Here is an 18,301-nt window from a genome sequence, read left to right as displayed (position 1 = left end):
AGCTAGTTGGCATATAAACTTGTACTACTGTAGTAGGTGTGGGCTTAATATCTATCTTGGCCACAATAATGCGTTCACTATGCTGCTTGTAGTAGCTTACCCGCATTCCTATTTTCCTATTCAGTATTAAACCTACTCCTGCATTACCCCTATTTGATTTTGTGTTTATAACCCTGTAGTCACCTGACCAGAAGTCTTGTTCCTCCTGCCACCGAACTTCACTAATTCCCACTATATCTAACTTCAACCTATCCATTTCCCTTTTTAAATTTTCTAACCTACCTGCCCGATTAAGGGATCTGACATTCCACGCTCCGATCCGTAGAACGCCAGTTTTCTTTCTCCTGATAACGACATCCTCTTGAGTAGTCCCCGCCCGGAGATCCGAATGGGGGACTATTTTACCTCCGGAATATTTTACCCAAGAGGACGCCATCATCATGTAATCATACAGTAAAGCTGCATGGCCTCGGGAAAAATTACGGCTGTAGTTTCCACCTTGCTTTCAGCCGTTCGCAGTACCAGCACAGCAAGGCCGTTTTGGTTATTGTTACAAGGCCAGATCAGTCAATCATCCAGACTGTTGCCCTTGCAACTACTGAAAAGGCTGCTGCCCCTCTTCAGGAACCACACGTTTGTCTGGCCTCTCAACAGATACCCCTCCGTTGTGGTTGCACCTACGGTACGGCTATCTGTATCGCTGAGGCACGCAAGCCTCCCCACCAACGGCAAGGTCCATGGTTCATACTCTATGTTAACAAATTTCTCTTCTTCAGAAATGCTTTCCTTGCCATTGCCAGTCTACATTTTATATCCTCTTTACTTCGACCATCATCAGTTATTTTTGTCCCCAAATAGCAAAACTCATTTACTACTTTAAGTGTCTCATTTCCTAATCTAATTCCCTCAGCATCACCCGACTTAATTCGACTACATTCCATTATCTTTGTTTTGCTTTTGTTGATGTTCATCTTATATCCCCCTTTCAAGGCACTGTCCATTCCGTTCAACTACCCTTCCAAGTCCTCTGCTGTCTCTGACAGAATTACAATGTCATCGGCAAACCTCAAAGTTTTTATTTCTTCTCCATGGATTTTAATGCCTACTCCAAACTTTTCTTTTGTTTCCTTTACTGCTTGCTCAATATACAGATTGAATAGCGTCGGGGAGAGGCTGCAAGCCTGTCTCACTTCCTTCCCAACCACTGCTTCCCTTTCATGTCCCTCGACTCTTATAACTGCCGTCTGGTTTCTGTACATATTGTAAATAGCCCTTCGCTCCCTGTATTTTACCCCTGCCACCTTCAGAATTTGAAAGAGAGTGTTCCAGTCAACATTGTCAAAAGCTTTCTCTAAGTCTACAAATGCTAGAAACGTAGGTTTGCCTTTCCTTAATCTTTCTTCTAAGATAAGTCATAGGGTCAGTATTGCCTCACGTGTTTCAACATTTCTACGGAATCCAAACTGATTTTCCATGAGGTCAGCTTCTACCAGTTTCTCCATTCGTCTATAAAGAATTCGCATTCATATTTTGCAGCTGTGACTTATTAAACTGATAGTTCAGTAATTTTCACATCTGTCAACACCTGCTTACTTTGGGATTGGAATTATTATATTCTTCTTGAAGTCTGAGGGTATTTCGCCTGTCTCATACATCTTGCTCACCAGAAGGTAGAGTTTTGTCAGGACTGGCTCTCCCAAGGCTGTCAGTATTTCTAATGGAATGTTGTCTACTCCTGGGGCCTTGTTTTGACTTATATCTTTCAGTGCTCTGTCACACTCTTCACGCAGTATTATATCTCCCATTTCATCTTCATCTACATCCTCTTCCATTTCCATAATATTGTCCTCAAGAACATCTCCCTTGTGTAGACCCTCTATATACTCCTTCCACCTTTCTGGTTTCCCTTCTTTACTTAGAACTGTGTTTCCATCTGAGCTCTTGATATTCATGCAAGTCATTCTCTTTTCTCTGAAGGTCTCTGTAATTTTCCTGTAGGCAGTATCTATTTTACCCTTCATGAGATAAGCCTCTACATCCTTACATTTGTCCTCTAGCCATCCCTGCTTAGCCATTTTGCACTTCCTGTCGATCTCATAATCCTCATAGGTTACTTGAAAAAAGGCTGGACCATAAGTGGACACTATTATGATTCATTGCTATATCATTTGAAACTTTCGATGGCTGAAGAAAGACCGAGGTTTGCACACAGAGAAGTGCCCTTTCACCAGGAAAATGCACAATTCTACAAATCAATGATAACAATCGTGAAAGTGTATGAATTGAGCTTTTAACTGGATCTTCATCCACCCTATTCACCAGACTTAGCCCCCAAGTGACTTGCTGCTGTTCCATAACTTGAGTCATTGGCTTGATGGTAAGAAATTTTCATCAAAGGAAGTGATAATTTCAGTCAATGAGTATTTTGCAATTTAACAGAACCTGTCTTTCCAAAGAGATGAAAAAGCTGGGGGATCTCTTGTCCAAGTGTATACCCCGCGAAAGCGACTGTTGAGTAGTAAGATAAGGTGTTATGAAACAAACATTTCTCCCTTGCTCTATTACCAGACTTATCAAACTACCCTCATAAGTGATTACTAACTGCTGGTCAGCAGAAAACTCATATGCTTTTCATAGTCATAGTTTGATTCATGAGTTTTAGTAAGAGCTTTGTGATGATCTCATCAAATCATTGGGAAAAATATTAGACAAGAAGATACATATTACATGAAAAGGACCATATGCAACATTTTGAGGAAAAAAAGTCATATAGTTGATCTGAAGCACCCTGGATATGATACCAGCTCCAGTATAACTTTATTGGCTTAACTGATGTAACATTTCACTTTGTCTTTCAGGTAGCCACTTTATCGTCAAAGAACAATGTGCATCCTGATCTCTTGAATAAGGCCAACAAAGTGCTTTTAAATACAATAGAAAAGTGTGACAGATTTCCAGCAATATACAGTCATCATCCAGCATTGTTATATTGGGCATTTCTGTCATATGAAGTGCCTTACAGGTTTCAATGTGATATAGTAAGTACAAAATGCATTTAATGTATGATAATGTGAGTGAAGGATTGCGGAATGAAATTTTCACTCTATAGTGGATTGTTGCTTTGTAACAAAAAACTTCTGATAGATTGAACTGTGTTGATATGGGACTCAATCCTAGATATTTAACTTAAAAAGCCTGTGGCGCCAATGAGGTCGACATCAGCATCGATCTGAGTATCGTCTTTGAACTAAGCTAAACATTATCTTTGTGCAGTTTCGCCATGTCAGTTATTTGTGAGCCTTTGATGTGTTCAGGTGAATAAACAAACTACTGCAAAATGGGAGTGTTGTTTGTTGTAACCGACCAAAACTTCCTCCTCTCTGGTGACCCCGAGTTGTAACATCTTCCGTTTTCACCGTTTTACTGGGTCCGCGACCTCTGCGTCGGTTATTTTCGCGTGTATTACATTGACATGGCATTCGAACTATGACTTCTGCCCAATGCCTAACGCCGGATATTGTGATCAACTTGCATCGTGTTGCGGGCGATGTACACCCTCCAGGACTGCAACACGATGCCTCCCACTCAACGATTACGCCGATTTCACCGGCCATTTTTGAGCCTGCAACAATAAGTGAGGTTAGGAGTGTGCATGACTCCGGCTATCAGACGCCTTTGTTCCCACCACATGTGCCCTCCCTCATCGACAGTGCAGTTACCTCTTATGGACCTCTGTGCAGTGCGGGACCAATGCCGATTTCTGCAAATGCTTCGTTGGACAATCTATCACCGCCAGAACAATGATTTGCCACGCCTCAATCCATACAGTACCACGCGGATACCTGCCACGTGGCTGGAACTGCTTCGTTCACAGGTCAACCTACTCAGCATCCGACCACGTCTGCACCTGCCTCGGTTCAGCATCAGCACTTGCCTTCCTACTCCGATACCCCGGCCTGCAACAGGAACAATACCTTGTTATCTGTGCCTGACCTCCACCTCCGTCCCACTGCTACACTTCAGTGTTTTGTGTCACGACATTCACCTTATCCGCACACCGTTTTGAGTGGAGTGACTATGAACAGCGAACTTTCACACATTCCATCCCACGTTTGACATCATTTCCCACACTGTGCTTCTGGAAGGCCTGCACCTCCGCAGCCTTCCTGCAACACAGGTGGCCCCAGCTCTGATTATACATCGAGCTTTCTGCGGACTAATACGTGTTCTCAAACTTTGAACTTTTTCTCACCTCTCGCCCACGTGCCGGCTCCAGCCGAGCTTCTGCTACCATTCTTGGCACAACTTGGTGCCTCATCCGTGTTGGTCTGCCTCAACGCGTCAATCCGAACACACCCGCAATGTGTTGAGCTTCCGCAACCGCAATCGACACATTACGGTGTCTCACCTGCGTCGGCCTTCCATGTCGCGATGGATCGCACTCAACCACAATGTGTCACATTCGTGCTGCCACCTGAACAGCCGTCATTGCCACATCCCCTGGAGGCACACTCTCCTGGAATACTACAGCAACAACAACTCGTTTCAGGCAGTGCCCCGACGAACTCAACTCAACCTGTTCTTCCGATCACTCTGCCGTGCTTACTGACGCTGCTGCCGTTTAATCCGACAGAGCTACAACCTGGTTCAAAATTGCGGACGAAGTGTTCGACGATTACAAACTTGACGAGTCAACCAGATTTCTGTGCCTCATCACCCACCTGCACGAGCAGGAGGACTTGATTGCTGACCCGGTCAACGCCCCGGACTCATCTACCTGGTACACTCTAGCAAAAGGGACAGTTCTACGTCGGCTTGCACGCTCAACTGAGGAAGCAATACAGCAAGTGCTCCACGTCGAGCAACTAGGCAGTGACAAACCTTCCGAGCTCTGGAGATGGCCACATGCCCTGGTCAGTGCCGATATTTCTCTGACACAGCTCTCCTCGCCATCTGGTCAGATAAACTTATCTCCTCACATTCGCTTTGCTCTGGCTCAAAGGCCGCGTGAACCTGTCGAGCAAAGAATGACGATTGCTGACAAGCTACATGATGCATCACTGCTCCACTTCACCAGCCATGGCCTACCTGACAAGTCTCAGGTTCAGGCTCATCGCCCTGCGGCCGGGGCCATACTGTGCCGACTGTTCCACTCGCTCCGGGAAGCAGTAAACAAGCAACTGGGATGTCACCAGCTCTTCCTGCGGTCATGCCCCCTCCTGCAACTGAACCTGCTGCGGCCACCAAACCTCGGCCACCACCACTGGCAACGAACTTTCTGCAGGAAATGCAACCACATTACCCATACTGTTACTTCCACACACGGTTTGGTGAGGCGGCACGGAACTGCAGACCACCCTGCTACTTCCCAAACGCCTCCTGCACACAACATGACAGGCACCCCCCAGTGCTCCATTCTGTCCAGGAACGACCGGATAATTGTGGAAGACTTTACATTAAAGACATTTCGTCGGGATATCTTTTCCTAGTGGACACAGGCGCTGATGTTTCACTGCTGCCCACGTCCTTAGCATCGTCGAACATCCACCCTTCTCATATTTCACTGCAAGCCGTGAATTCAACTAAACTACAATGCTCGGGTTCAACTTCACATGTCGTCTCACTCTCCGCAAACTGCAAACTCGAGTCAACTTTTACTTCTTGCGACACCACAAACTTTCACCGGACCTAGTGCGAAACACCGTGTTTCACCAACCGTCCAAGACTCACTTCCCCTGTGCTCTGTCGAGCAACACCCCCCATCCCCCGTGATACGTCGGTCCGAGCTCATCTCATCCATACATGCTTGACTCTGTCGACGACGTTACAAGAAACCACGCATAAGTGTCTTGTCGAGCTCGAACAGATTGTTTGCCTACGCAAGGAAAACTTCGAGCTCTCCCTCCGGCTCCACAAAAAACAGCTCCAGCTCTCCGATGCAACAAAGGAATTACAAACACTACAGCAAGGACAAAGCAAGGTCAGTAAGTGTGCCGAATCTGCCTGCAATCCCAGCAATCGAGCCTCTGTGTGTTTACCTCTCGCTACCCCTCGCAACTGTGCTATCAAGGCTGCCATAACATGTACTGACAGCTCCGCAGGGCCATACCCTCCTAACATGGCAGCGTTTGACACTCGGCTGGTCACAAGTGCACATGTGTGACGAGCGTCACATGTTCCCAAACTGACGGTTCCTACCCTGCCCCTCGCGGACAGCACCTCAAACTATGCAACTTCAGCTCCTGCGTGCCGCTGTGTGACTGCCACTGACAACACAAACAGTGCACTTGCGCCTAGCGCTTCGCCCGCGACCATGCTGCCACAGGCCGCGCCCTTGGACAATGGACTCACTAACGGCTCACAAGCTCTACCGAGCTCACCTGACCTTGGTGCCACTGCTTCGGGCCGGTGGCCACATTGTCACGTTGACTCCTGGGACACTGCTGCCTTGGCTCTCGTCGGATCCGCTGAGTGGCTTCGAACACCACGACCACACCTCGCCCGCTCCGCCCACCACACATTGTAAGCAAACTGCCGCCCATGCCACCGGCAACATTTCCATCGTCACCAACGGCACGGTTCACAAACTTTGCCTCATGCCAGGTGCCCCGATCTCCAGTAAACCACGTCGACTTTGTCTCGAGCGCCTCTCCAACCTTAAAAAGCAGATTTCTGAACTACTAAGCTCCGGCGTCTTTGAACCCTCTGCCAGTAGCTGGTCTATGCCCATACATATGATACCCAAGAAAGATGGGTCCTGGCGCATGTGCGGAGACTACCGTCGACTAAATGCACAAACAATTATGGACACCTACCCCATACCCAACACTGCCGACTTTACCAGTTCCCTCGCAGGTGTGACCACGTTCTCTGTCATTGATTGCAAACGGGCCTACCACCAGATCCCCATGGCACCTGAAGACATCGAGAAGACAGCAATCACCACCCCGATCGGTTATATCAGTTTCGATTCATGCCCTTCGGTCTGAAAAACGCAACCCAGACCTGGCAACGCTTCATCAATGAAGTGCTATTCGACCTAAAATTCTGCTTTGCATATCTTGATGACATTCTTGTGTTCAGCTCCTCTGTCGAGGACAACATTCGACATGTGCAAACTGTTATGAACACTCTCGCGGCAGCGGGCATCGAGACCAACCAGGACAAATTGCAGTTACATCACCCGCTGTCACTTTTCTTTCTTTTCGTGTCTCTGTCGACGGCATTTCACTGCGCCCTGAGAAAGTACAAACAATACTAAACCTACCCAGACATCTGTCATTCAAAGAGCTCCGGCACTTTTTGGGGACAGTTAATTATTATCGCCAACATCTACCTCTGGCTGCGGAGATTCAGGCTCCACTGACAGACGCCTTGGCAGGCACCGACACTTCTGGAACTCGACCCATTCCATGGACCCCTGCTATGACTGACTCTTTCACTGCCCTCAAAAATCTTCTTGCCGAGGCCTGCACCATCGCGCATCATCATCCCAATGCGCAGCATTTCGTCACCACAGACGTGAGCGATACTGCAATCGACGGCAAAACTTGGCCTCTGCAGTTCTCCTCGTGCAAGCTCACGAATGCACAACGAAAATATTCTGTGTTGGACAGGGAGTTGCTCGCGGTCTATGAAGCGATCAAGGATTTTAAGACTGAAGTTGACGGACGCCCTTTCTATGTTTTAACAGACCACAAACCCCTGGCTGCGGCCATTACAAATCCGCCAGCTGACCTGCCTACTCACCGCTTCAGATACATGGACTTCATATCTCAGTTCACTACCGATGTCAGACACATAAAGGGTGCAGACAATATAGTTGTTGATTTCCTTTCATGAGTCGACGCCGTTCATTCACTGTTAGACCTCTCTGAGCTGCCTAACCTCCAACCCGCTGACGAGGACACACAAAACCTGATTTCAGACTCTACCTCTTCACTACTCTTCGTCCGCACCACCTTCCCTGGCATTTGTAGTGAGATCTGGTGTGACGAAGGTACGGGCACGTTACGCCCCCTCATCCCAACCATGCTCCGTGGAGCTTTCTTCAACGCACTGCATAATTTAGCCCACCCCAGTGTTCGTGCACCTGCCCGCCTCGTTGCGGAGTACTTTGTGTGGAGAAATGTCAACAAGGACTGCCAGCAATGGGCAGACTCCTGCATTGCGTGCCAACGCTGCAAAGTTCACAAGCACACTTTATCCCCCCTCGGAGCCTTTTCGATCCCTCCTGGGCGTTTCCAGCATATTCATATTGACATTGTCAGCCCTCTCCCACCCCCTCTAACGGCTTTCGTTATGTTCTCTCATCTATCAACCAAACAACTCGATTGGTCGTGGCTGTCCCCCTCCCCAATATTACAGCAGAAACTGTTGCTTGAGCTGTCGTCAAGTCATGGGTATCACGTTTCGGATGTCCAGCTATCATCACGACTGACCAGGGCAGACAGTTTGAGTCGGCTCTGTTCAATGATGTTAGTAACATCTGCGGCATCTGGCGCATCCATACCACAGCATATCACCTGCAAAGTAACGGGCTAGTTGAGTGCTGGCACTGCGCTTTCAAGGCATCTCTTCGATGCCACGACTCTCTATGGACAGAGGCCCTTCCCCTTGTGCTACTCGACAATCATGCAATCTATAAGGAACACCTCAAAGGCACAATAGCCGAGTTCGTATACGGCCAGAACATCGTTCTCCCTGGCAAACTTGTGAACCCTTCCGCTTCTCTCCCTCAGTCTGACTTACCTTCCTGTGTGGACTGCGTCAGATGCCACTTCATCAACCTCCATATTCCTCTGCCTGCCAGCCACTCCCGCCCTAAGGTTCACGTCCTGAAATCTCTGGACAATTGCAAATACGTCATGCTCTGAGATGACACTGTCCATGCTCCCCTCCAACCTCTATATACCGGCCCGTACCAAGTTCTCTGGCGCTCAGCCAACACCTATGACATCCAGATAAAAGATTCAGCTGTTACAGTCTCTCTCAACAGACTTAAGCCTGCTCATGTCGAGCCTGCTTCTACCCCCCCTTCAGGCCATGACCACGCCATGTCGTGGCTCACGACGCTCTGACCACTCCCTCCACGTCAGACTTACAGACTCAGTCGAGTGACTTCCAGCTCCAATCGTCAAGCTCTTCTCCGACCTCACCCTCTACTCCGGTCTCATGCATTCCATCGAGTGATCACATGCTCCCCACATCAAGCTTACCTACGATCACGCCCTCGCCGCTGGGCCCTTCGCCGGTCCCTTCGACCTCTCCCCCATTGCCTGCCTTGCTCTGTCGAGGTTTCTCACGCCCCTCCATTTGAATGTGCCCTCGCTCGAGGTGTTTGTGCCTGTGCCCCCAGACATAATCCACAACATCTCTATAATACTCATGTGTTTCCCTTTATCCGGTGCTCATGACACAACCTCTGCCATTCCCTGCCACCTGGTGAAATGTGTTCCCCTCCCGCCCGACGTCGACCTGGACATGCTTCGTGTGTTTGCCACACCCACCAGAGACATCATCGTCGTTGCTCTGTTGCACCTGCAAACCGCCGGCCTCCCTGTTGCTGCACGACCAGCACGCCCAGTACGACGCCCGGTGCACTTCAACAACTTACAGGTTCGGTGGCCGAACCTTCCTTCACGACATCTACCCCCACAGCTCCCTGATGGCGCTGTCGCGCTAACCGTGGTCCGGCTCCCGTGGACCACCCCTGCTGACGCCATAGTCACCCCCCCGGCCTCTCAAGAGTAGTCCGTACTAAGGGGGGAGGACTATGTGGCACTGATGAGGTCGACACCAGCATCGATCGTTTTTGAACTAAGCTAAACATTATCTTTGTGCAGTTCCACCATATCAGTTCTTTGTAAGCCTTTGATTTGTTCAGGTGAATAAACAAACTACTGCAAAATGGGAGTGTTGTTTGGTGTAACCGACCCGAACTTCCTCCTCAAGCCAAATGTCCAGGTTTAAGTAATAGACCCATTCATAGTTTTAATCTGTCAGGAGTTTTAGTAGGAATATATTCCATTTGTAACAATTTAATGTTGGAACATACAACATTCAGGTGATCATTGAAATTGCTGCATAGTTATTTCACCATGAAGTCATATCAAGAAAGTATTGTCACTGTACTACTGAAAACAAGACAAATGGAGCTGGAGGCAGTTGGGAGCTTGTTTCTCAGCATACCTCATGAAGAAATATACTACAGCTGGTGCCAGCAGGGATCCCACTATTGTGATGTTGTTCATTTTGTAATATTTGTCAAGTACAGGAAGTATGTTGCCATTAGTTTATGGTGAGACAATTAGACCAGGCTTATACATTTTTTGTCAACATTAAAACATTATCTCTGGTTCTGTCAGTGTCACTTTTTATTACATTCTTGAATACTCTGAGTCAACAGGGAATAAATAAAACTGTGTGAACAATGGATCATTATTTGTCATGTTGAAAGTAATGGGCAAAGTTCAATGAATTAAGTGCATATGGTCTTTCCTTTGCAATTGTCTGGCTTATTTTTTTATAAGACGCAAAGATCTATCACAAACATGATACAAGTTGTGGATAAATGATAAATGACTTTGCTGTTTAATTTAATCTACACACACATATAATGTTGAGTTAGAAGTGTCATTCAGCATCACATTAATAAAACATTGTTTATGATCTGATAATTATTTGTTACTGTCTTACAAGCGATTCCTGTACGTTATTGCTATTCTGAAACAATACAAGCAGGAGTACTTTTGATCTCATAGTCCTGCAGCCACATTGTTATTGTTGCTTACTACATTCAACTCTATTGAGCTTTTCTTGAAATGTTAATAAATACCTGTCTGCATTTGTAATTGAAATTTTGAAACTAGTTACTCGCTATTTTATTAGCTGCAACTGTGGTTGGAGCATGAAGAAGATGATGCAGGAGGAATTCTGACTCACCTTCTTCTCACTAAATATGAAGCAAGCTTCTGTCTCTTGGTATGTTTCAAGTTTCCTGCTTCAAAAACTATCCAAGTGTAAAAATCATTAAAAGTTTCACCTTGGTTTTCAAAATTTTAAATTCAACAGTAATCCTTGTTTTATGTTCTTTATAGTATTTTTTTCTTATAAAGGATGTTATTCAGCAAAGCAAAAACCCAGTTCTGTCAAGAGGAATGTTAGTGTTCAACAAAGCTATGTTACATGAGCAACAAAATAATAAAGATATTCTGATAGGTTTACTGTGGAATATGCTACCGAGGGTGCTAGCAAAATACAGCACTGGGATCACCCCACTTTGTGGTAAGTTTCATGCATGTCATCTATTCCTTTGATACTCTTGCAAACGTTGTTTATCACTATTCTAATAATCATTTACATTGGTTAACAGAATTTTTGCTTGAAATGAAAATTATTTTTCAGATGTAAATGTAGCCACATTTATGCAGTTGGCTTGTGTTTCATCCCCTGGTCATCTAAATGCAACAGATGTAACTCGTGCAGCTATTTTTGTGTCTAGCATACTTTCTAGTCAAAAGTCATCATCTTTGGAATTTGATGTAGCAGCTGTGCGACTTGCCTTACATCTGCTTCTGGCTTCCGTTGAGTCAAGGGATATAAGAGGTTTGTACCTTACATTGTAATGATATACTTAGACACCATCTTCCCTCAGGGTAAAAAGTCCCAATGTAACTAAAAACACTTTGTAATAGTAAAGTACTTGCTCAATTCAACAATGATGGCAATTTCAATGCCAAGTTCGTAGCTGAACCTGTCAGCTCAGATCTAAACTTCACTGGGATTTTATTATGAATGTGTCCTCCAACTGTGCCTCTCAAAGCATATCCAGCTAATGTTATGTAATAGGTTGTATATAACCAGTATGTTACCCACCCAGATACCCAGACGCATTAAAGTTAGACCGTCAGTGACAGAGCCGCTCGAGTTCCTGCTGCTAATAAGGAGAGTACACAATTTCGTTTATTACATATATTTATGAGCTTCAAACTGGCGTGACTTATTTTCTGTTACCCGTGTAGTTACTAGTATACTTTTGTAATTTCTTGCGTGTTTGAGTGCTTACTAGGAACAACCTTTTATTTTAATAACAGTGTAGCGTAGAGTACCGCCGTTGCTATCTACCATCGTATCGTAAAGGATTTTGTTTGTCTTGCTGAGAACAGCACAGTGTTGGTTAGGCTGTCAGTGACAGAGCTGCTCGAGTTCCTTCTGCTAATAAGGCGAGTACACCGTTTGGTTTATTACAAATTTTTACGAGTTTCAAACTGGAGCAACTTCAGAAATGGATAGGCACTGTGATTGCTGTGAACAGATGAGAACTGAATTGGTGACCCTTCGCTCACAGCTCCAGGCAGCATTGGTTTCCGTTAAGCAGCTTGAGTCTGCTGCCAAGGGGCATCACTACATCTACATCTACATTTATACTCCGCAAGCCACCCAACAGTGTGTGGCGGAGGGCACTTTACGTGCCACTGTCATTACCTCCCTTTCCTGTTCCAGTCGCATATGGTTCGTGGGAAGAACGACTGCCGGAAAGCCTCCGTGCGCGCTCGAATCTCTCTAATTTTACCTTCGTGATCTCGGGGGGTATAAGTAGGGGGAAGCAATATATTCGATACCTCATCAAGATCACTCCAGGCAAATGCCGGGATGGTTCCTCTGAAAGGGCACGGCCGACTTCCTTCCCAATCCTTCCCTAATCCGATGAGACCGATGACCACGCTGTCTGGTCTCCTTCCCCAAACCAACCAACCAACCTCATCCAGAAACGCACCCTCTCGAAACCTGGCCAGCAAGCTACTCCGCGATGCAGAGCGCCTCTCTTGCAGAGTCTGCCACTTCAGTTTGCTAAACATCTCCGTAACACTATCACACTTACCAAATAACCCTGTGACGAAACGTGCCACTCTTCTTTGGATCTTCTCTATCTCCTCCGTCAACCTGACTTGTTACGGATCCCACACTGATGAGCAGTACTCAAGTATATGTCAAACAAGTGTTTTGTAGGCCACTTCCTTTGTTGATGGACTACATTTTCTAAGGACTCTCCCAATGAATCTCAACCTGGTACCTGCCTTACCAACAATTAATTTTATGTGATCATTCCACTTCAAATCGTTCCGCACGCATACTCCCAGATATTTTACAGAAGTAACTGCTACCAGTGTTTGTTCCGCTATCATATAATCATACAATAAAGGATCCTTCTTTCTATGTATTCGCAATACATTACATTTGTCTATGTTAAGGGTCAGTTGCCACTCCCTGCACCAAGTGCCTATCCGCTGCAGATCTTCCTGCATTTCGCTACAATTTTCTAATGCTACAACTTCTCTGTATACTACAGCATCATCCGCAAAAAGCCGCATGGAACTTCTGACACTATCTACTAGGTCACTGTGGGGGATCGGATGCAGGGTTGCGAGGGACGTCGAGCACAACCCACATGTCCCCTGATCGGTCCACTGCTGTGGCCGCTCCGGGTACTGCCTGCACTGAGGTTGACCCCTCACCCGCGGTTGAGTGGGCAGTCATCCCAACGTCTGGCACATAACAAAAGACTTTCCGAGGGGCCGATCGTAGGGCCTCCTCGGTTCATTTGATGAACAGGTTTCAGGCGTTATCTATGGCTGACGAAGTCTCTGAGCTGGATGCAGTCATCCACCCTGTTCTAGAGGAAGCTTCTTGGCCCACAAGGTCTAGGCATTCACAGAGAGTGGGTTTGCTGGTAGTTGAGAGCTCAAGGAGGGGAAGGAATCCAGTGTGCATTCCATTTGTATACTGGGGGATGGAGAGTCATCCCGGATGTGGAAAGGGTGCTACAGGGTGGTGCTGCCAACTGCAGGTGGTGGCCCATGTCGGTACCAATAACGTGTGTCGCTTTGGATTGGAGGAGAGTCTCTTTGGTTTCGGGCGGCTAGCAAAAATGGTACAGACTGCTAGTCTTGCTGGCAAGATTAAGGCAGAGCTCACCATCTGCAGCATTGTCAACAGAACTGACTGTGGTCCTTTGGTGCAGAGCTGAGTGGAGGGTCTGAATCAGAGGCTCAGGCGGTTCTGTGATCATGTAGGCTGCAGATTCCTTGACTTGCTCCATTTGGTGGTGGGTTTCTGGGTTCTGCTTAATAGGTCAGGAGTCTGATACACACAGGAAGCAGCTATACGGGTAGCAGGTGCTATATGGAAGGGACTGGGCAGTTTTTTAGGCTAGAGGGTCTCAGGAAACCACAGAAAGGTCATCCGTCTAAAGGGGTGCAGGTAAAACACAGTAAGGTAGTTGTAGAAATGATCAGTATTGTAGTTGTCAATTGTCGTAGCTGTGTTGGGAAAGAACCAGAGCTCCATGCCCTAGTAGAAAGCCCTGAAGCTCAGATTGTTATAGGTATGGAAAGCTGGCTAAAGCCGCAAATAAGTTCAGCTAAAACTTTTTCAGACAACGTAACAGTGTTCAGAAAGGATAGATTAAATACAGTTGGTGGTGGAGTACTTATTGCTGTTAGAAGTAATTTACCTTGTAGTGAAATTGAATTAGATAGTTCCTGCAGAATAGTATGGGTAGAGGTTATACTTGACAATCGGACTAAACTATTAATTGGATCGATTTACCGACCCTCCGCCTCAGAAGATATAGTTTCTGAACAGTTCAAAGAAACCCTGAGTCTCATTTCAAATATGTACCCCACTCATACAATTATAGTTGGTGGTGACTTCAATCTACCCTTGATATGCTGAAAAATTATAAGTTTAAATCCGGCGGCAGGCATGAAACATCATCCAAAATTGTACTGAATGCTTTCTCTGATAATTATTTTGAACAATTAGTTCATGAGGCCACACAAAAAGCGTAAATGGTTGCGAAAGCATACTTGACCTCTTCGCAACAAATAATCCTGGACAAATAGTGAGTATCATGACGAATAGAGGGATTAGCGACCATAAGGCAGTTGGTGCTAGGCTGAATAGCTTAACACCCACGACCATCAAAAATGAATGCAAAGTACATCTATATAAAAAAGCTGAAAAAAATGCTCTTAATGCCTTTTTAAGAGACAGTCTCCATTCCTTCAAATCTGATCACGTAAGCGTAGAAAAGATGTGGAATGATTTCAAAGAGATAGTATTGACAGCAATTGAGATATATACCGCATAAATTAATAAGTGATGGTACTGATCCCCCATGGTAAACAAAATGGGTCAGATCGCTGTTGCAGAAGCAATGAAAAAAGCATGTCAAATTTAAAAGAATGCAAAATACCCAAGATTGGCAAAGTTTTGAAGAAGTTCTAAATGTAGCACGTGCTTCCATGCAAGATGCTTTTAATAATTTCTACAATGAAACTCTGTCTCGGAATCTGGCAGGAAACCCAAAGAGATTCTGGTCATATAGAAAGCACACCAGTGGCAAGCTGCAATTAATACCTTAACTGCGTGTTAACAATGGTGAAGTCACTGATGACAGTGCCACTAAAGCAGAGTTATTAAATACAGTTTTCCAAAACTCCTTCTCCAAAGAAGATGAAGTAAATATTCCTGAATTCCAATCAAGAACAACTGCCAGGATGAGAAACATAGAAGTAGATATCATCGGTGTAGCAAAGCAGCTTAAATTTTTTAATAAAGGTAAACCACCAGTCCAGATTGTATACCAGTCAGGTCCTATCAGAGTATGCTGGTAAAATAGCTCCATATTTAGCAATTTTACACGACCGCTCGCTTACAGAAAGATCTGTACCTAAAGAATGGAAAATTGCTCAAGTCACACCCCCAGTACCCAAAAAGGGAAGTAGGAGTAATCCGCTGAATTACAGGCCCATATCACTAACGTCAATTTGCAGTAGGGTTTTGGAACATATACTGTATTCTAACATTATGAAGTACCTTGAAGAAAACTATTTATTGACACATAGTCAGCACGGATTCAGGAAACATAGTTGTTATGAAACACAACTAGCTCTTCATACTCATGAAGTAATGAGTGCTATCAACAGGGGATGTTAAATTGATTCCACATTTTTAGATTTCCAGAAGGCGTTCGCCACTGTTCCTCACAAATGCCTTCTAACCAAACTGTGTGCCTATGGAATATCGCCTCAGTTGCATGACTGGGTTCGTGTTTTCCTGTCAGAAAGGTCACAGTTCGTAGTAATAGATGGAAAGTCATCGAGTACAACAGAAGTAATATCCGGCATTCTACAAGGAAGTGTTATAGGCCCTCTATTGTTCCTGATCTATATTAATGACATAGGAGACAATCTGAGTAGCTGTCTCAGATTGTTTGAAGATGATGCTGTCACTTACTGTCTTGTAAAGTCATCAGATGACCAAAACGAATTTAAAAATGATTTAGATAAGATATCTGTGTGGTGTGAAAAGTGGCAATTGACACTGAATAAAGAAAAGTGTGAAGTTATTCACATGAGTACTAAAAGAAGTCCACTAAATTTCGATTACATGATAAGTCGCACAAATCTGAAGGCTGTAAATTCAACGAAATACTTAGGGATTACAATTACAAATAACATAAATCAGCACAATCACATAGATAATGTTGTGGGTAGAACACTTAGAAGATGCAACAGATCTAAAAAGACTGCTTAAATTACACTTGTCCGCCCTATTCTGGAGTATTGCTGTGCAGTGTGGGATCTGCATCAGGTGGGACTGACAGATGACATCGAAAAAGTTCAAAGAAGGTGGCTCATTTTGTGTTATTGCGAAATAGGGGAGATAGTACCACAGACATGATATGTAAATTGGAGTGGCAATCGTTAAGACATAGGTGTTTTTCATTGTGACAGGATCTCCTCATGAAATTTCAATCGCCAGTTTTCTCCTTCAGTTGCGAAAATATTCTTTTGGCACCCACCTACACAGGGAGAAATGATCATCATGATAAAATAAGAGAAATCAGGGTTCGCGCAGAAAAATTTAAGTGCTCATTTTTCCCGCGCGCCGTTCAAGAGTGGAGTGGTAGACAAACAGCTTGAAGGTGATTCATTGAACCCTCTGCCAGGCACTTAATTGTGAATAGCAAAGTAATCATGTAGATGTAGAAGTGCCTGCTTCCAGGACACGGGGAAGCATGCCAACACTGGATGGAATTCATCTTGTGGATTAATGACAGATCCATTGTCACATCAACTTAGCTAAGTACCGAGCTCATTCCCATGTCCCACCTCAGTTACACAATTTGGAGAAGAGGAAGAGAGAGGTGGGGGGAGCTGGTAGTAGCTTTAAAATGGCTTTGAGTTTGGTGATGCCATCGTAATAACAGCCTATATACAGGTATAGTTGGTTCTCGGTGAAATAGGAGGAGTATCATACAAGTACTGACCTGGCATTGGCTGGATATAGGGCTCCAGAATGGGTGAATGGATAGCCATTATAATCCATGAATAATATGAGATACAGCCATTCGAGGTTCCTTTAATAAATAGTGTTCATAGGGATGCCTGTGACTACAAAAAATTGTAATGATCACTGATAAGCAAGCTAAACTCAAAAATCCTACATACAATCAAATGAGCAACAGAAAAAGACAAATGTATATTTCACTTTTAATCACATCGCTCAGTGTGACAGAGATAATTGTATATAAGGGCACCAAAAAAAGAAAAAAAAGAGAAGAATAAATTGTAAGAGTTTGTGTAAAACGACACTGAATGTTGAGTCAGAGCCAAACAGCATGTTTGAAATACATTCACGTCCATATTGGTATCAAAGTAGCATTGTATCTTCACATACAGACATGTTACAGAAGAATTTAAATTCGAAATACTCTGAACTTAGAAACCTTGTTTCCTATCATAACATGCAAACAAAAATGCTAGCTTGTTTCGTATCTACTTTTATTCTGTGCCATTTAATCTGAAAAAGTGTTTTCAGTGCAGAAACCAGCCATGAGAATTTCACTAGGAAACACATTCCTAGGTTAAGGAAAGAAAAGAAAAGAAAAGAAAGAAAGATGAAACAACAGCTGACTAAGAAATTTTTATCCTTGTCCAGAGTTTAGGAACAAAGTTAATATTTCAACACAAAAGTTGTAAACAGGTTTTTACAAGATTTAAGACAGAAATACATTTAAAAAATAGAAATAATAAAGAAACATTTCCTATCACCTATATTTTCCATTTTCTTGGAATCTGGAACTGGAAAGCGCATCAGTCCTTTTGGCAGAATTTACATAATACAAGAAATCCCTAATGAAAAGGTAATGTTTCTGTAACATAGCTGTGAAACACACACACACACACACACACACACACACACACACACACACACACACACACACGCACAC

Source organism: Schistocerca americana, chromosome 2 (assembly GCF_021461395.2).
Source record: "Schistocerca americana isolate TAMUIC-IGC-003095 chromosome 2, iqSchAmer2.1, whole genome shotgun sequence".
Lineage (NCBI taxonomy): Eukaryota > Metazoa > Arthropoda > Insecta > Orthoptera > Acrididae > Schistocerca > Schistocerca americana.
Note: the sequence above shows the minus strand (reverse complement) of the source record.